Genomic DNA, 20,311 nt, shown 5'->3' with positions numbered 1-20,311 from the left:
TACAAGACTTTTAATTGCAACCATTTGTAACCTGCATTTCCCCCAGACACATATCTTATTTTTAAGCAGCTACTCCTAATTAAGCAGAGGACTTGGTTATCACCAGGTGAATGACTTGCAGAGTCAGGTTATCAACACTACCAGAGACCACAGGTAACCCACGTATTGATCCACAATTAAATGGTCATCACAAACTGCAAGACCCCAGGCCAATTAGGGGATAGGGAGGAAGGATGGGAGACACCAGGATGCATCTGAATGAGGATTCAGCATGCCCCTCCTCAGTGTCTGCCTGGGGAGGTGGCAGGGTGTGAGATGGGCTATTTCCAGCCTCCCAAGCACAGGGTGTGAGACCCACTGTGCTCTGCAGGTGGATTCTCATGGTTGTTCCATGGAGGGAATCCTGCTGCCTCCCTGACCTAAACAATTCACTTGGAGCACCATGGAAGGGGAATTAAACATTACAGATTAACTTGCTGTGCTACCAAATCATCATTCCAGTACTGCACAACCTGCCCAAGTTTTAAGGAAGCCTAAGAATATGCAGGAATTCTCATTTTTGTACTCATTTTGTGTCTGTCAATCATAAAAGCAAAGCTAAGGGGGGGTCCTGAACTACTTATGGGTTTGCATTAACATGTGTCAGCTTCTGTGGCACAGTGCAGCAAGTGGTTAAAATCTTTTTTTTAAAATCTGAGTACCTCTGGTCATTTGGGAAAAAAAAAAAGGCTAAAATAGCACTGCCACGTCCCCATGACACTGTTGGGGATAAGGTCCTCAGGGACAGCACCATGGTGCTGAAACACTGCTCTGTGTTTTGGCAGAGCATCCTGCACCAGGCCCTGCTTCAAAGCACAGACATACCCATAACTCACCCTGCACTTTCAGTCCACCCATCAAACAAAATAATATTTTCCATTCCTTCAATAATTTTCTCCCCACGGTGTCAGAGTGACACACAGACACTGATGAGGGCTTGGCAATAAATCGAAGAGGCAGGTAAATATTAGCATATTATTTGCAAACATTAAGACTGAAGCAGTGAGGAGTTTCTGGTCAGAAAATCAAGCCCTTCTGTCCTTCAGCCCTTTCCTTTTAACACATCAAAGAGTTACAATGCAAACAGACAGTGCCAGAACACAGGCTCTGAAGCTCAGCTAAATGCTCCTTGAAACTTAAAATGAAAAGCTCACCAGTCTTAGGTTGTTTCTGTTAAGCAATGCATGCTGTGGTGCTGGCTCACGGGTGAAACAAATTGCTGTTCTAAGTCTATTAAAAAGGGAAAAAAAAAGGCCACCATATGGTGCTGACTGCAGTAGCTCTTAGCAGGTGAAATGCATCCAGAGCTGTAGCTACCATACTTAATTATTGTGACAAATTCAGTCATTCAAGGTGGGGATTTTTTTGTTTGGGTTTATCTTTTTTTTATTTTTAAAATAGGTTCATGTGCTATTCCTCCCCAGAAAATAACACTGGGGGAAAGAGACTAGAGGAAGGGAGGATAAACCACACATCCCACACAGATATTTGTGTCACCCAGAGGCAGGAAGGGGTTCAAGCACAGATTTTGGGATACTTGAGTCATCACACTGAAGGATGCAGAGCAGCAGGGAGTTTCTCACACAATTCCCTTGCCCTCCCTCACTGTCTACCATGAGCATCTAATGAAGAAAGAGCAGCATTAATGCCTCACTCAGCACATCTGCCCTGATGGAGATGGTGAAACCACACAGACACTCTGCTAACACACGAGGACAATATAAAAATAAATATTTACTGAAGTATTTACAAGAAGGTGGTCTCAGGCTTAATATACCCCAGATTAGGCAAGAAGCACAAGCACAGGATCTGTCCTTTGATGTGAAAGTTTGCCAAAAATTTCCTTGAATGGCTTCAGTGTGACCTCAAGGTCCCTGATGTCAGCTATGCACAAAGGAATAGTCAGGACAGAGAGAGATTCCAAAGAGTACCTTAAATACAAGCAGGGCTCCAGACCAAGTGGCTCAGAAATCAATTAGCCCCATGCACAGACGAGGCACATTTCCAAGTTTTTTGGTATTTAGTGTAAAGTTTCACGGGATACTGCTGGGATCCTCCACAGCAGCACCTGCTCTTCCATTCCCCTCGCTGCAGTTTGGCATCACAAACTCCATGTGTGGCTCACATTTACAATAATTAGATTAAGTTATTCCAACAATCTGACTTCCTCCTTTAATAACCTGTGTCATCAGGAGTCAAAAACATCATTTTGTTCAACACAAGCCCATGTGTAGTTTCCCCAGTTCTCCATGCCCTGGATCATATATATGTATATCCACAAAGCATTAACCTAATTCAAGCACCAAGAAATATCCCTCTCCAATTCAAATAATCAAAAATTCCCTGTGAAAGACTTGATTCACTTCTTTCAAAGGTTTAATTCACTTCTTTTTTTTTCCCCCCAGGATAAAAAATTCAGGTGAATTCAGCTGATTATATACATCACAAGCTGAACCCTAGAGTAGTTGCCTTGATCATTTCAAACCTACAAGTTGTACATTAATTTTTTTAACACCATCCTAAATCCAAACTCTTTAACATCTTGCAAAGGGGATACACACACCCCCATATATACACACACACTTGAAGCAGTGATTAACTAATTTCCTTTCCCTTCCAAAAGCCTTAATTTAAAATAAAGATTTCACTAGCAGAAGGAGCTAAGAACTTACCCACATCCAAAACCAGAGTTTGCATAATTTTATTTCATTATTTTAAAAATTCCTTAATTACCAGGGGTTGGGTTTTTTCCTTCCCTTTATAAGACCCTACTTCAAATCTTAAGGGAAAAAACCTTTCTGTGGTCCTTCTATGCTCTCACTAATTTTCTCAAAATGCCTACAGTAATTTCCCTGAATAGCTTCCAAAATGAATCCCATAAAACAGCTTCTCTCACTGGAACTGTCTTATCTGCGGGTGAGTCAAAGGATCAACTCATTATAGGGTTTACTGGGAAAAAAAAAAATCCCAAAATAAAACACCCAAGCAAAAAAATGTTTGTCATTTTAAATTCATAAATACACATTTTAAAGTGTGCCTATCCAGAGCTGCAGGCGCCTTTCCTTGAGTTAGAAATTCTCCAAAACCAACACTCAGTGCAGCCACAGCAACTCCTCCAGAGCTGCAAAAAAGCAGTTACAGAAAATCAAGCCTGACCAGGGGAAAATTCAAAAAGTAATGCAATACAACCTTGCCAAAAATACCAGCGGTGAGCTGGGCAGGGAGCTGATCTGGGGTGGCAGGGAGGAATCTCCAGGGCAGCCCAGGGCTCGCTGGAAAGGTCAGCACATCCTGGGAATGGCAGCAGAGCTCGGTGCAGCAGGGACTGGAGAGCTCAGAGCCACAGAGCACAGCTCAGGAGCCAAACTGGGCTGGGCAGTGGCCAGCAGGAGCCTTTCCTGGCTAGAGCCACATCCCACCATTGACAAACCCCACGTGACAAACAGAATGAGACATTTCTGACCAATACCTGAAAAAAAGAGACACCAGTAAGTTTTGGTTAAGGGTTTTCTGCTAGGTTAATTCTATTGCAGAATAATCCAGATTATTAGCTTCTTTTCTGGTGCATCTCAAAAAATAAAATCACAATGTTTAGAAAACTATACCCCAAAGTTTAGAAAACTATTTGGCAACTAATAAAATTCCAGTATTTAGTAAATTGTTTAGGATATCTGTGTTTGGCATGCTAACCAAATGGTTTGAATCAGATTTGAATTCCCAAAGCAGTTCAACTATTTAATGTATTGCAGACACACCTTTTAAATCATTAATTCCAAGGAACACAAAACATGTTTCAAAAAGAACTGCTCACTCCTTGGTGCACAGGCTGATAAATTATCGTGAACTTGTGAAAGGCAACTGAAGTTCTGTGAAAAATCAGTGTCATCACCTGGTCACAGACAGCCAGAGGGGACTGAGTAACAGAATCAACGTGTCACCTCCACAGCTCTGCAGTGTGATGATGTGTGACATGCTCTGCTCCTCAGAGCTCTCTCACCACAGCCTTTCCCATAACCTTCTCTCAGCATTAAGGATACATCCAGCCCTGGTGTGCTCCCTGTGTGAGTCCTTCATGGAGAACAGAGGCCAAGCCTCAAAACAACAGAATATAACAAATGTGTTATCAAAGAGAGTAAAACCAACACCTAAAGCAGCTGTAGGATGAGGCTGAATCCTACACATCTTTTACAGCCAGCTGGTCTCCCCCACGCCTCCACAGTCATTAAAATATCCCTTTTAAAGGAGAACACACTGCATGAGAGCAAGGCACAGGATACATACTGTGTTTTATCTAGACTGGGGTGAATAATGGAGCATCAATGTGTCACACCACGAGTGCTCCAGGTGAAGCTGTCAGGGTCCAGCACAAGCCCTGAACAGCTTCCATCCCCCTGTACACCTGCAGTCAATCCAGGATCCAACAGCACACTTCACAAACTGAAGCTAATGCTCTAAGGGAGAACTCAACCTTCTGTTGGAGAAATGGATGAATGGAGAGATTCCCACATTAATCTGAGCTTCTTCCAAGAGTTCAACGCCCAGAGCAGATTGCCTTTGACAAACTCCATGCAAAGAGAAAGGTGGGATGTTTTGCCACTAAGGGAAGGAGAAGTCAGAGTGAGGACCATCACCAGCTGATGAGCACAGACACACACATGGCTTCAATACAAGACTGAGAACTGAATCCCAAATTAAAATATTTAGGCAGCTCAAAAACTTATTAACCACCACTCCTGTCTTCACTATAAAGGACATAACCTTAGACTCTTTGACCACAAACAACTCAGCCTCTTAAAAATTTACTAGAGGAAAATGCATTATTAAATCAGATCTGAGCATGGCTCAGAATCTCAGCTCTCTTTGTTCCAGGATGCTGCAAGGATGAATCTGGGCAGGGGGTGGAGGGAGAATGTTATGAGCAAGCTGGCTCTACTGATTTCTTGTAAATACCATAAAAATGAACACTTGACCATAATCTATGAATTGAATATAAAGAGAGAAAATAACTCTTACAGAAATGAGTGCTTTTGAGTGCTTCTTGAGCATCAAATGGGAGAAAACATTTATGAATTTTCCATCATGGTGTGAAGCATCGTGTCAGGCAGGATCAACCCCATAAAATTATTTTGTGACAATACATGTAAATGGTTTTAACATTCTCAGTCCCTCCAAAGCGAGAGCAAAGACTACCCAAGCTATCTGAGAGTTCAGAATTGTAATAGGGCCTTTGAAGAGATTATTTGCAGACTAATCATACATTTTCTCATGGAAGCATTCTACAATTTGAAGTACCATATTCACACAGCACATTTTGCCTTCCACAATTACCTCTGAAAGAGCCACTGAAAAATTATACACTGCGTAGACAAGCATATATCTAAATAATATGCATGTCTAACAGAAATAGGTTATTTTCAAGGGGTCCTAAACCCAGCTTTTCCATTTGTTCATGCAACTGCATGCAATAATAATTTATGCATAAGAGTGTAAGCATTTCAATCAGACACACACAACTGATAGGCCTTTCTGTTTGCTCTTTTTTGCACCTTTATATAAAAAATAATAATAAATAGATTTTTAAAGGTATTACTTTTGGCTTTTTTTTAAATCACATACCCATGCATGTGTGCACACCTTGCTCAAGACTCACAGAATCAGTCCTACAAATCCTGCTGGAAGTGATAGAAAGAAATTAAGAAACCAAGAAACTAAGATACAATAACCTTGGTTTGATGCTTAGATCCACCCAGAAGAAACACCTACTTGAAATATTCCTGATTGCCTGTTTAAAAAAAATCCTTCATATCCAAGGGTACAGCAGATAATGAATGCAAGTTGTTAGGGGTTTAGGAAATCTTCAGGCAAGAGGGAACTGCTCAGCTCCTTCTTATTCCAGAGCTCAGCCATTCCCTGAGCCAGCAGAGCATGAGCTGTGAGCTCTCCACGGGTTTGGTTTGCTCCTGATGAACTCCCAGGTAATTCCATCCACTGCAAACACATTGGGGCAGCAATGAAACCCTGGAGCTGCATTTCTTCTGTCTTTGTCAGGCTTGAAAATCTCCAGACTGAGCAGCAATAAATTGGTAGAACTTCTACCGAAACAAAAGGGTTTCAATTCACTGCAGCCCTTCTTGGAACAATGAGCCTGAGAGAGACCTGTACCTGCCAAAACCCCATAAACCACAGCCCTGCACCTGCAAAAAACCCACAAACCACAGCCCTGCACCTGCAAAAACCCATAAACCACAGCCCTGCAGCTGCAAAAAACCCCATAAACCACAGTTCTGCAGCTGCAAAAAACCCCATAAACCACAGCCCTGCACCTGCAAAAAACTCCATAAACCACAGTTCTGCAGCTGCAAAAAACCCCATAAACCACAGTCCTGCACCAAATGAAACCAAACCAAACCAAGCCATGTGAGCCAGAGGTGACCACAGGACACAGCAAGGAAGAGGCAACCAACATTGATTTCATCCAATTTCAAGGATTTGTTAACTTCCAGTCCTAAGTTCATATTCAAAAAGCTAAGGCTTTTTCTTTTCTTTTCTTTTCTCCAGTAACAAACTGGTATCTGCAAAACCATGTGGCTCAGTAATGTAAGGTTTAATTTTCTTCTTTGCTTTATCATGGAGAAGGGAGAAAAACCTCCCTTCAATGCCTCATTCATGGAGCATCCTTGATCCTTGGGTTCTCATTGAAGTCCCAAGACTTTTGGATGCAACAGAAGAAGTCGCCAAATTGGCTTTCAACAACTCAAAAAAAAAATTAAACAAATTTTTTTAAAAACACACACACAAACAAAACCTCCCCAACCTCACAGCATCTTTTAAATTTTCTTTGTCTCTGTGAGGAGTGCATTAGATCAGATAAGGGATATTAAACGGCCTTTAAGCCTGACAGCAAAGAGCAGCTCTAATGGGAGTCCCAAATTGTGCTGCCAGCAATCCAGTGTACTTACAAAACAGCAACATCAAGATGCCAGAACAGTGCCATGACCTATATTTCCTGCAAACCAATTTTCTTCTTTGTAGGGTGGATGGAAAGAATCCAACTGCTATTTAAGTTCCTTTTCTTTCTGCTGGATCTATGCCTTATCACACACATTTTTCCTACACCCAACTTTTCTCTGCCCCACAGCATTTACAGCAGGAATTATCTACAGTCAGTTTATTTATTAGAAACAATAAATACTGCAAAACTGTGGTTAGGGCACAATTATCAGATGAGACCAGAATTCTTTGTATCTCATTTCCATACTTTTAAAAGAAACCAAATCCCTTAAAATAACATCTTAACAGAAGAACAATGAGACAGAGGGATACAGGTCACACATTGCAAGGAATTTCAGTGGATTCAGAACTGATCAGTTATGAACTGATTCATAACCCAAATTTCCAACATTCATATTTATCAAAGTGAGGGGTTTATTCTTTTGGTTATTGCCATACTATGGGGGAAATCGTATCTTTTAAGAACATTAAAATCAAGACAACATTTTTAGGAGAAAGGAGATATCCCTGCCTGATTTCTTTGACCCCACTGCCTTGTGATATCCCCATAAATTCCATTTTTGCCTGCAAAGGAGGAACTTTGCCCATTTGTTGCACACACTCTGCTCAGAGTGGTCAACAAACCACCTGCAAGGATTCATGATAAGCTTGTTTTCACCACCCCACCCCCCCTTACACTCAGCCTTGCCAAATGCAAACTCTCCCCCTCAGGCAGGGAAATTTGGAAACGGAACACCTGATGCAGCTTTTATTCCAAAATTGTCTCACGTGTGTTGAGTGTCAGAAAGAGCCATGTTGTGCCACAGCACCCACTTGTCTCGGGAAAATTGAAATCGCTCGGTGTCTAACACTTTGAATGATTTCCCAACTTCTCACTTGCCCCATCTGCTCCTCTCAGCTCAGTTTGATTTGTTTTAGCCTTTGTGTCTGCAGTGGCACCAACAAAACTGCAGCATCACTGCAAGCTCCTCTGCTATGGAGCAGTGCCAAGGCTCACATTCAGCCTCCTGCAAGAGAAAAGCACCAAAAAAACAAGATCCCTGCCTCGTTCTGTTGTTTTTCCCATCCTCCAACAGAATCACAAGCAGCTCTCCAACGCTGAGCTCTAAAATAATATGCCACCTACAAGATAACCAATATTACAATAACAAATCAGATATCCACAGAATACAGCAAAGCACATGAATGCCACATCTCTGTCCCAATTTTATTTTGTTAGTTACCCCAATTAGGTAAGGAATTAAGTAAAAACTACTTGAGTTTATGTAGGATTTTGTTTCTGTGCTGTTAGTTTAGTACTTACAGACTTTTAAAGAAAAAATACCATCTACTTTCCAGCATTTGAGAAGCTGGAATTCTGGAATCAGATGCAGAACTTTTAAATTGGTGGAAAATTTGATTACAAAACCAGGAGATATACAACATGAAAGGGGGTTTTTTGGTTAAGACAATGCACAAAGTGGGCAATCACAGTGCTGTCCCTAAACTGCAACAGAATCTGGATACACCCACACAAGGTTTTAAAAAGGGCCTTAAATATTATGGCAGACATTTCTTAGAAATAAGCACATGGGGAAAAAAGGCACAATCAGCCCATTCAAGTCTCCATTAAAAAAAGGCTCACCTCTGACTGAGCAGAATCTTAACAAAAGAAACTAAAAACCCCCAGACTCACACTTGTTTGTCTTCCCACAGAATTAAAGTCAGTGACCACCAGACCAGTGAGGGTCCACAAACATGGAGATGGAGCTGTGAGAAGGGAATCAGCCCAAGACTCCTCCTTGGGAGCCACCAAGGACTAAACACAAAATCTTGTACAGAGAAAAAACAACTGATGGGGAACAGCACTCACAGCTCACACCCTGAGCTCTGTTTGTGTCACTGTGAGCACCAAGCTGAAAAGAGCTCAGAACTACCAGTGATCTCAAGTTGTATTAGGTTTACTCAAAAGGTCTCAAGCTCAGTGAAAAAATGTTTAAACCTCCCTAAAATCTTGGCTTTCACTTCTTCAAATGCAAAGTACCAACAACACAAGTGTCTTGGCCCAATATTTGCTAGAGATGTCCAGGATGGATCAGGTGAGCAGGAGGTTCTGCTTTACTCCAGGAAAGCACACAGTGAGTACCAACACATCTCACCCCTGGCATTAGCTCCCATCTGCTGAATCACCTAGCTGGAATTCCTCACAGTGCCCTCAGTGGGATATTTTTTCCTCAGTGTTCATTCCCTCCTTCTGGTGAAGGCAATGAAATCTAGCTTGAAAATTCAAAAGATGTATGGCTATAATGTCTTTTAAGAGAAGTCACTAAACACGCTGCTACTGCAGCAAACTGAGCAGCCAGTCACAAAGGTGGGCTGGTGCTGAATTTGGGAATGCTGCTCAGCAGTCATTGGGAAGCAAATGAGGCAGAAAGTGAGTTAGCCAGGCAACTGCAGAGCTGGGAGCCCAATCAGCTGTGGGAGCTGCAGGGGAAGCAAAGGTGAGCAGAACCAGAGAGCCAGCATTGACATCTGCAAGGTAAAATATTATGTTTGCAACTAGAAGGGAAATCTCACTGGCAGAAGAGGTTGGCTGCTGCATAAACTGCTCCTGTGAAAGTCTTTGGCACAGCAGTGAGTGTGTGTCCATGCTGCTTCTTCAATAAACAGGGAGAATAAATCAGGATACATATCACATTAACCAGCTTCAATGGACATGCCATTTTCCTGCACAGATCACAGTTTCTCCCATCTCTGTTCCTATTTTCTGACAGCTAAAAAATGCTCTTCCAATCCCTAGTTTGTGCTTTTGAAATCTGTGATCTTGCTACTCTTAGAAGCCATGATGTACAGCCTAATTCCAGTGAGGAAATCTTACTCATTACTGGTTTGTTCCACAACACCCTGAAAGAAAAGCTGCCAGCCACATGTCTCCAGCCAAATGCAAAATACATTATTAATGAAATTAGAGCCAGGAACCTTTTTGTATGTCTCTTTTATTAAATAATTCCAAGCGACTCCATTGCACAATTACAGCATCTGAACTTTGCTTTTTAAATGTTGCCATGTGTAATCTCCACCGTGTATTTGCACTTGAAATGGTAATCTGAAGGCAACAGAGTCTGTAATAAGTGGAATTATTAATAAACTCTATCCCAGCTCCTTCCACTGACTAATGTCATTGTACCCTAGGGTCCTGCATAAGGTGAAATTCTCACTACCACATTAATATTATATTACCTAAAAATTTGCTTACAAAAAGTTACAGAAACAGACAAGCAATTCCACAGAAAAATAACCCACTCCAAAGACAACCATTTAGAATTAAAACTACTTCCTCAATCTCCAGAATTAGAAAGAATTGGGCAAACCATAACCAACAGGACGAAAAGCGATGCTCAGGACAGATAATTTCTCCACGGGGGAGGAATTCCTGGTGTCCTGTGATTAGGAAAGATAACCTGAGCTTGTGCAAAGTAACCTGTAATGGAAAGAGACCAAAATGGAAAGGAAATGAAGAAAAAGCCTGGTCAGCCCATATCAGCGTCATCAAGGAGGAGTTCCATTGGAGGGCTGAGCTGCTCATGGAATTGGTAATGGAGCACGTGGCCTTCCATGTCTCAGTAACCTGTGCAAATCTGGCTCAAGCTGATAATGATCAAACCTAATTACAATCTGACAGCCCTCCGTGGCTTATGCAGTGCTTAAGATTTTATCACAAGTCTCATGATATTTAGTGCTCTTCTTAAGCCCTAATTCCTCATGTCAAGCAATTACCCAAGATTCTCCACTCCCAATAAACATGGAGTTTCCATGCTGTGAGCTTGGGACAAAGCTTCAAATATGACCTAAATGAAATCTAATGGTTTCTAAACTTTTTTTTATTTTATTTAAATATATACACAATATTCTGCTGGGTCCCTTTGCAAGCTTTGTGCAGCTGTGGAGTGAGGTGCAGATATATCCAACACAGGTATTGGGTAAGAACAAGCAGCTCCAACAGAGAGATCATTGCACTGTCAAACACCAAGGGGAGAACACCTTCATTAAACAGAAAAGACAATTCCTTATTCAGCTCTCCAGAGGGTTTTAATAAGTCTTTATCAGAAGTCCTCTCTTTTCTGGGCTAACTTTTTCCTGTTCCACTCCCTCTGCTATGCTGGGGTGACATGAAATCTTTGTCTAGTGTAGATCAAATGCACTTTGAAAACAGACATTCAGCTAAAAATCTCTAATTTGGGGATTTTTTTTTTTGTTTCTATAGAACAGTTCTTGCCTTCCTAACTTACCTCTCCAGCCCAAACCCAGCACAGCAGACCAGAACCTTTCAGCAGGACACTTACCTGCTTACTCCATTTTTCATCCAGATTATACTTAGAAGACACAACTGTAGAGAATTCAAATGACATAGCTCAGAAGGAAAATTAGATACACATGACTCATAAATTGAGATGTCCTTGGCCTTGGACCAGGAAAACCTCTAAGTCCATCACATCAAACCAGCAGGCAAGAATTTTGATAATGCAATGAGAAAACTGGTAAAGCCTCAATCCCTGATCTGCTGCAGCAGCCAAAAGGGTGAATATTCACTGCAACTCTCATGTCTTCATTCTACCCATTTTAGACTTGATTCCTAAAGGAACCTCAAATATGCACAATAAAAACTGAAACCCTTCAGACACTATGGACAGCTGACCTTTACACAAGATGATTCTAGTCTGATGATATGTAGGAAATGATGCACTGTTATCCCACATGTCTCTCAGGCTTTGTAAGGACAGTAGGGATGCTGCAAGGCTTCTCTTTTCCCCCATGGATTTCCATGAAAATAAATAAGTTATACTTGCAATTTATAAAAAGAGAACTAATATATTTGCTCGACCAAAGTGGGATCATGGTTTGAGAAGGTGATGCCCTGATCCCATTTTTCCAAACTCTCACTAAAAATTCACAATTACATGTCCACTAATGGCAGGGCAACTGTTGGAAGGTCTCCTGTATGGAAAACCACTCTGGAGCACCTGTGATTTGACTGACACCAGCACTGGCCATGGACAGCTTGCTCTCAGCCCTAACTAAGGCTTTACTCCATCTCTACACAGACCTCCACTGGACCAAAGCCTTCTCCACATGAAAAATACTGAATTTATACAATTTAAAGCATGAATTTAAGCTCATCTGAAGGGCTGCAAAGCCAAGTGAAGGCATGGTTATTTCAACAGTAAAGTTGCAAATCTCAGTTTAGCCTCAGCTTACTGAAGGCTCTGAAAAGTTAAATCTATATAAACCAGTCCTAATCTGAAAGATGTTTCTGATAAGGGCCTGTACCAGCTTAACAGTGGAGGGAAAAATAAATCAATTTAAAGTGAGACTTGTTCAGTGATCATGTACATCTCAAAACTGTGACTGGAGGGACTTTGGTCTATTGACAGTAATCACACACTTTAACACAAGCCCGACATCATCTCTTCATTCACCAGACAAATAAAATTTCATGTTGGAAAACAGTAATGACAACAGTTAATATTTTCAGTAATAAGTTATCCTCACAGAGAGCACTTGACCTTCATTGTAATTTCCACACAGCTTGCAGTAAACCACCTGAGTGTGTATAAAATGCAATGAATAAAGAAATATTAAAAACGATAGAATGTTATTAAAGTAGGTCACAATTCAAACAGCACAATTACTGGAAAAATGATGTTTGAAACTACATCACTCCCAATCCTTCTCACACTGGCTGAGCTACTCTATAATTTATTTTGCCTAACAACAGCTTCTGTCCATATTGTCTTTCTTTATCCCCAAAGACTCTATTAATGCAGCCCACTGTGCCACATGACAGCACAATGCCCACATGAGGCATGAAATGTCACAGATCACAGCTTTACACCTGGCCAACATAATGTATTCATCAAATTCTTCCATGCAGTGGAAACATTTGTTGTTATTTTGTGGGTCATGCTACAGCAGGCAGATGGAATGGGCACTTTATTTACATGGGGAGTCCCTAAGCACACTCACTTTGTTTATGAGGGACAAAACCCAGCCTCACACAGCTATCTAAGAAGCCTTGGAATAAAGACATTGTTATTTTACTGGGATGAGGAAGAGTGGTTTCATCTCTGAGGCTTTTGGATGATAATCATGATACCTTTTTGGTCCTTAATATTATATTGCACATATTCTGAACATCTTAAAAAGCTCAGAGTTGGGCTTTTGATTGACATCCTAAGAGGAGATGAGCAGAATTAAGATCCACCTGTAAATTAAAGCAAGTCTGACAGTAACAGAATGATGAGACTCTCCCCAGCACTCACCCCCACGAAATCCCACAAATTCTGTAGGAAATGCACCATAGCCCAGTGTAAGACAGGGCAGAGTGGTCAGCTCTTTAATTTTAACCAGAAATTCAGGATAAGTGGATGCAGTTATTTGCTTTGTCCATCATTCCATAGACCACAAAACAACCTAAACTGTCCACAAAGACACAAAAATGAAGAAATAAAATCCTTGGATACAAAATGCGCTACTTTATACATTATGAATATTTTGAGTGATTTTGAAGCAGCATTTTAAATTATTGACATTGATGTTACCATGAGAGTTTTGGGGGAAATTCCTATATAAACAGCAAAAATCTTTGCTACGAGGAGAGTCTTAACCCTGTTATCTTTTAATTATTTGTGTTGCACATGAGTATCAGTGGCATATGTGGGTTAGAAGCACAGCCTACCTATTTGAGCTTGCAGGAAAACAAAATCTCAGGTCAGGTTTTCCAGTAGGGGAAAAAAAATCTACTATTACTACACTGCTCTTTTTGTTAACAAAATTATACAGTAAAGTCTGGATGCATATCTAATTTTATCTCCCAGCATCTGCCACTGCTTCATGACCTCTAAGATAGTCTGCAAGCACATTGATAAACAGATTAAAAGGTAACTCAATGGATACAGAGCAACCTTCTGAGTTTCCAGAGCAATATTTGACTGAATCACACTAAACACACCATCCCCAAGCCTCCAAAAGAAGAGGAAGCCCCTTCTCCCCCTGAAAAACAAACTGCCATCCTACTGTTTTCCTTGCCTGAATACCAAAAAGCACTAATATAAAAACACATTTGTAACCAGACGCTGATTTTTTACAGAGAAGAAGTGCTTGTTGGCTTGTTTGCTTCAGAAAAGATTCAAGTTAAGAGAGCTAAATGGAAAATTGTGATTCTAGAGAAGAAAATATTTTATGCATCAACTCCTCCTGGAACGCCAGTTTCAGTAAGATTTATCATATTTACTATTGACAGATGATTCTTCCATCCATTAGTAGTCATAAAAAAGGGAAGAAACCCAGCAGCCTAGAAAGGGAGGGAAATACAGCCATGGCAGGGGTTGGAATGAGTTGATTTTTAAGGTTCTTCCCAGCCCAAACCATTCTGTGATTCTGTGCCATGGCCAGTCCAACTGTAGGGGATCTTCTCCATATGAAAACCTTTTAAACTGGAACTGGGCTTTGATGTGCAATGCTGAGTATTGGGATTTCCTTCTGACTTATCAGCTCAGGGTGAAGAAAAGCCCTGGGCAGGTGGAATTGCCAGGCAGGTGTGCCCAGGGAGCCTTGACCCCTGGGGAGGGAAGCAGATTGGCTAAAGCAACTCATCCTGAAGGAAGGCAAAGCACTCACTTCATCCTCATGAAGGAATGAAAGCTCAGCTTTCAAATGAGATGTAAAATAGAGCTCTGACCATTCATCGTCATTAAAGATCCCATGAAAATTCCCGCAAGAGCAAAAATGTTAACTAACATGTCCTGGCCAATATCCAACTCGGATAATTGCATTCTGCTTCCTAAATTCCCCTTGCAGTTTCAATTGGATTAGTTTTTCTTCATTTCTCTTCCCTAAACCCCTCCTGCATAATGTTTCCAGCCTGGAATGGCTGCTGTATTCCACTCCAGAGGTGCTTGAATTATCAGTGTTGGGCAATCCCAACATACATTTTGGATATATTAGTCAGGGAAAACACTCTCTGAGCTGGAGTAATCCCCTCACCTCTCACTGAGGAGCATTTCACTTCACAAATGAGAAATCCCTCTGTTAGTGAGAATTTATCTTTTTTCTTTTTTTGAAAATATTGCCCTGCAAGGAATGGTACCAAACCAGCCTCCTGCCAATTAGGAAAGTCCTTTGCTGGGCCATATCCTCAGCTTGAGGAACCAGCTGCACTTGCTTTGACTTCAACAGAGCCCTGCTACATTAAAACAGGAGTAAATATTCACACAGTGTTTTTTCACTAAGTCACTCATGTTTAAATGTTGGAAGAATCAAAGGAGTTGGCTGTTGAATGCATCAATCTGTGGATATAAAAGAGGAATATCAGAATGTATTCTCATCCCTTTTAACTGGCTTGCAAATCTTCACGCTATTTTAAAGGCAAGTTGGAGGTTCTTTAACTTGGCATACTGATGAAAAATGAAATTGCTGTGAAATATGAATCTCCTGTTGTGTGCTATGTGTATTCTACTGTAAATACTCACAATAGTGTGGAGGCAAACTGAAAAGTCCTGACCCAGTGCATTTTATGAAACAGGAGGAGCAAAGGTGATTTATGTGCATAAAAGCAAAAACTGACAAGCCTTTGATTTTCTTGCAGAACAATCCCAAAATGATTGTCAAGACTGCTTAGGTTTTTTGCCCTCTGCACTTCCTGTAATAGGACCATTTTATCCAACATGCTGTTTTATAGACACCGTGTATAGGGTCATTTCCACCTGCTATCCGGGTTACTCAAAAGAATACTTCTCATTGCCCCTTCCAAGAGCTCTTAGCAGCAGTTGAGATTGGTTTGTTTTCACTCCCAGCCTGCTCCTGCATCTCTGGTTAAGAATAAACCCACAAAAAACCCCACTTATTCCTTCTTTAGAGCTCTGAGAGTAGAAGAACATCCTTAAAAATCCTTGAGAGCAATTGCAGACAGACTGCAGTCAGGAAAATGGGGAGCACAGGGAATGTACCCATTCTGGCATTTTCTCCTGAATGTCCTAACCCTGCTCCTTTGCCCCTTGCTGTCAGGGAAGGCATCCCTTTCTGTCAGCTCCACCATCATGTTTGCTTCCCTTGACAAAGTGTGGATGGAACAGAGTGATGGAAAACCTCCAAGAGCATCCTCCTTCTGTAGAAACACCCCTAGTGAAGGGTGAGGAACTGAGTGGGGAAATTCAAGGTACCAGGGGGTGAATACCAGGCACAAGCACGACTTAGGCTCACCTGATGAGCACAGATGGATCTGCAAAGGGATTTTAGGTAAGCACCAGATGTTAAAGAAGCACACACTATGCTCCTGATCTGCAGCACACACGAGTTTAGTAAGGAGAGAGCTGATCACCAGAAATCACTGACACAATTTTTGCTGCTCATGCACTGCCATTCTGAGTGTCAGTCCTGACTCCAGCCCAGCTCCTTTTGCACACAGCTGACATCCACATGGGAAATTATACCCATTTTCCACCACAGACTCCTCTGTTCCCATGGTTTTGCCCCAGTGGAGAAATGGGCTTGAGCTGGAGAACTTTGAGGTTTGCATCTTTGTGATAAGTAGTGCTCAGGATAATTTGGCACTTATAACAAATACAGGATGGATGGAAAGTTCAGTTCTCCCACTGAAACTGAATTTCAAAAGTGTACAACAGTCCATCAATGGCCTCAGTTTCATGAACAACCTGAAAAAAAGACTGGAGTATGAGGTCTCATTCAGCCACTCCTTCCTTCCCACTTTGATTTCTTTTTAAGACTACCCTGTGTGGAGTAGAAACATTTGCACTCCTGTGCTCTGAAACAGTCACTGCCACAACAATCAATAAAAAATTAGCATGACTACAGGAACTACAGAAGCTTGGGATTAGAGAGATCTAAAAATGGATGGACTCCCCTACCCTCCTCTCTGCATCTTGAGGAACTCTTCCAAAAACCTGATGGTAAATATTTTAATTCTCTGTCAGCTCTCTGGAGAAAACCATTCCAGAGGCAAAATGACAGAGCACCGGGTGCCACTCTGCAATAAATGTCTGTCAGTCAAGCAGGTGTCACTCCACAGTCACCCCAGCACTCCCATCCTCCAATCCAGCAAAAGGGTGCTGGGCATGGAGAGCTTGCTTGGAGCACTGCTTGAGTGATCAGGCTGTAATCAGCCAGCCAGTGGCACAATAGCTTAATTCTTTATTTATTATTCTGTCTCCCCTCTCTGGTTCAAGCAGTTTATACACTTAATTCAATTTTAAGAGCTATGTGTTTGTTTACTAGAGCAAACAAAAACCAGTAATGAAGAGCTGCAGTTAAAGAGAAGTAACCAACCTGCCCGTCTTCTGCTCAAAATTAAATTTTTAGCACCAAATATTGACATTAGAAGCTTAGTTCCATGTCTGCTTTTCACACCTCCCGAGCACACATGAGAGAATTCGGTGTGAGATCACTGAAGGATGTGTGCTGACCTGTGCTTTCAGCATCACATCCCAAAGAGACCATCTAAAACCTAGTGGGGTACCTGAGGGAAAACCTTAATCAGTCAATTTGCCAACACCATCAACCTCAGGAATCTTCTTTTCCCTTTTATCTCAGGTCTTCCTTGCCTTCATTCCTTGCAGCATCACAGATAGAGTAAACCATACACAGAAGAGAATGATGGTATCATGTACTACTGCACTCTGCTTGGTTAAGGAAAGGTATTCAAGCTGGAGATCTCTGTCAATTGTAGGAAGAAAGAAGGAAGAAAGTAAAAAAAAAAAAAAAAAAACCACACCAAAAAACCTGTTGCCAAAAAAAAAATCATCACAAATAATGCCTTGGGTTTGGAGCTTTGCTTCTTAAGATTTTGGGTTTAGATTTACTACTCACATGAATATCTACAAGCAGTTTAGCACCACAATTAAAAAAGCACAATCAGTTCAGCCCAGATTCCTTAAATCCAACATAATTACTTCCCACAGAACTACTGAAGTCTACTGAAAAGATAGCTGCAGCATTAGAGGGTTATTTGCTCCAAGGACCTTTTTAATATGGCTGTATTGTAATACTGCAGTGCAAGAACCTCTCCAGCCATAAAAAGAAATTTAGCTCAGAAACACAACTTGTGGGCAATGAAAAACACATTTGCTCCAATTTGCCATCATTTAATAATAGCATTATTTAACAAGATCAGTTAAAACAACCAGCCTCAAAAGACACAGCAGTACACTTCTTCCCACAAGACTCCGAGGGCACTGAAATGAAATTCATTCTGCAAACCAAACATTCAAAGCACCCAGCACCACTAGAAAGACCATATTTAAAAGGGAGGGAAACATTTAGTGGCTGACCAGGAAAAGAGAACCCCTCTCTATATCCCCAGACATGCACATTTTACTTTAGAGCTGCTATATATTTCACTGGCAAGGAAAATACTAGTCTTCCACTGAAAGTAACATATTTGTCATTACATTTCCATTTCCATCCAAAATCAAGAACACACTGAATTTGCACACATGGGGAAGCAGCGACCAAGATCTGGGTGTATTCCGTACCACATCACTAGTCAAACCCCATATATCCTCACGTAATTATTTTCCTACAAGGTTATGCCTAATTGGCCACTAACCTCCCCGATTAATCATCTACACTACAAGAAGGCGCTGAGAAAAAGGCAGAAGGGCAACAAAATATTTATTCGGGCTGTAAATTTCAAACCAAGAGGGGACAACCGGTTCAAGTTGCTCCTTCCCGGCTGGCACGCAGAGGTGGATGGCGAGAAAACCCAGCTCGAGAGTCTCACACACACAGACACACACACACAGGAATAAGAAAGCAAGCGGTGTCTCACGTTCGTTCGCAGCACGGCCCGGAGATGCTCACTACGGCTCTAAGTTGCCCGTGCCCGGCTCTGGAAGTGTTAAATCCTCCCGCACGGCCCCGAAGCGCGGCTCCTGCGGGCGAGCCGCCGCTCGCATCCCCGCTCGCACGTCCCAGCCGCGCAGTGGCGGCCGGCAGACGAGGCGGCACCGAGCTGCCCGGGCATCCCTCCCCGCCTCCTCGCAGCTCCGCCGCGCCAGCGCCTCCCTCCCGGCGGAAAAACTTTGCGCTCAACTCCGCCGAGCTCCGCGGGGCGCCGGGACTCGCTCCGCGCAAGGCAGCGGCGGGAGAGGGGTGGCCGCGGGTAGCTCCCCCCGCGCAGCCCCGCGGTTCCCCTCCGCCTACTCCTTCCTACCTGCAGCCGGCGCCGCTCCCCGCAGCGCCCCGCTCATCCTCATCATCCTCCTCCTCCTCCTCGTCCTCTGGCGGCGGCGGGCGGGCTGCGCGCCCCGCTCCCTGCTCGCTGCGCCGCGCTGCGCTGCGCTGCTGGCGCGGAGCCTGCGCGGGCGGAGGCTGCTCCGGGCCCGCGGCGGGAGCGCCGGTCCCCCGCAGCCACCGCCGGTGCCCTGCAGCACCGCGCTAGCGCATCCCCCCCAGCCGCGGGCAGCAGGAGCCCCCCGCCCCGCCCGGGCCGCGGGCAGGGGGCGGCGCCCGCCGGGGACCCCCCCTCCGGCAGCTCCGGGCCCCTCCGGCAGCTCCGGGCCCCTCCGGCAGCAGCCGGCCCCGGACTCCTTGTCCCCTCTCCTCCGCCCGCTCCCTGCGAGGGGACGCGGCTGCCAGCCCGCTGCCCGCCCTCACGCTCCCCCAAAACCCCACCGGCCCCCGGCAGCACCTCTCAGCATCGTCCGCTGCCCGGCTCTTCCCTCTGCCTGTCCTTCCTTCGGGGCACAGCTGGGCAAAGTCCTTCCTTCCTTCCTTGCAGCGCTGGGGTGCCGTGGCGGGGCTGTGCCGTGGCGGGGCTGTGCCGTGGCGGGGCTGTGTGGCCATCACTGCTGGCTTCAGGGCCCGGGGGGCTGCAGCCAAGCGCTGCCCGTGGGAAATGGAACACCTGAGCCCTGGGCCAGGCTGGGCAGCGCCATCCCTCCCCAGCGGGGATTGGCAACAGGCGGCACCTGGGGACATCCACGGGCGCTCGGGCAGAGCAGGCTGGTCCCTCAGATCCAGCGAAGACGCCAAGAGGCGTCTGGGCCCAGCGGGATGTGGCATCCCCCTTCCTCCCCATGCTGCCTTCTTTTCCTTGGGATGCTGCCTGGCTGTCCCACAGGAGGTTCTGTTCCTGGCTGCCGTCTCCCCTTGCAGGAAGGTGTCTGCTCCTGTGCTTGGAAACGGACTTTGAAGGCAGAAATACTTTTGAGTGACAGCTTACAGCCACAGTAGATCCAACTTCCCTTGCTGTTCACAGATGGATGTT

At 43.6% G+C, this 20,311-nt stretch overlaps 1 protein-coding gene across 4 annotated transcripts in view; it reads right to left on the bottom strand.

The window, feature by feature from the left end:
* Nucleotides 1-19,326, bottom strand: part of DAB1 (DAB adaptor protein 1) — a 398,763-nt gene extending 379,437 nt beyond the window's left edge. For 2 of the 4 annotated variants that reach the window (XM_085067477.1, XM_085067479.1), the window contains exon 1: nt 18,872-19,055. The gene's annotated coding sequence lies outside the window, so the exon portion shown is untranslated. Of the gene's footprint in view, nt 1-18,871; nt 19,056-19,255 lie in introns of those variants that run through there. The other 2 variants (XM_085067478.1, XM_085067480.1) reach the window with 2 other exon arrangements.
* Between the last annotated feature and the right edge of the window lie 985 nt (nt 19,327-20,311).

This window comes from Lichenostomus cassidix, chromosome 8 (assembly GCF_008360975.1).
Source record: "Lichenostomus cassidix isolate B80296 chromosome 8, HeHo_3.0, whole genome shotgun sequence".
NCBI lineage: Eukaryota > Metazoa > Chordata > Aves > Passeriformes > Meliphagidae > Lichenostomus > Lichenostomus cassidix.
This window is presented reverse-complemented; position numbering and strand designations above follow the sequence as displayed.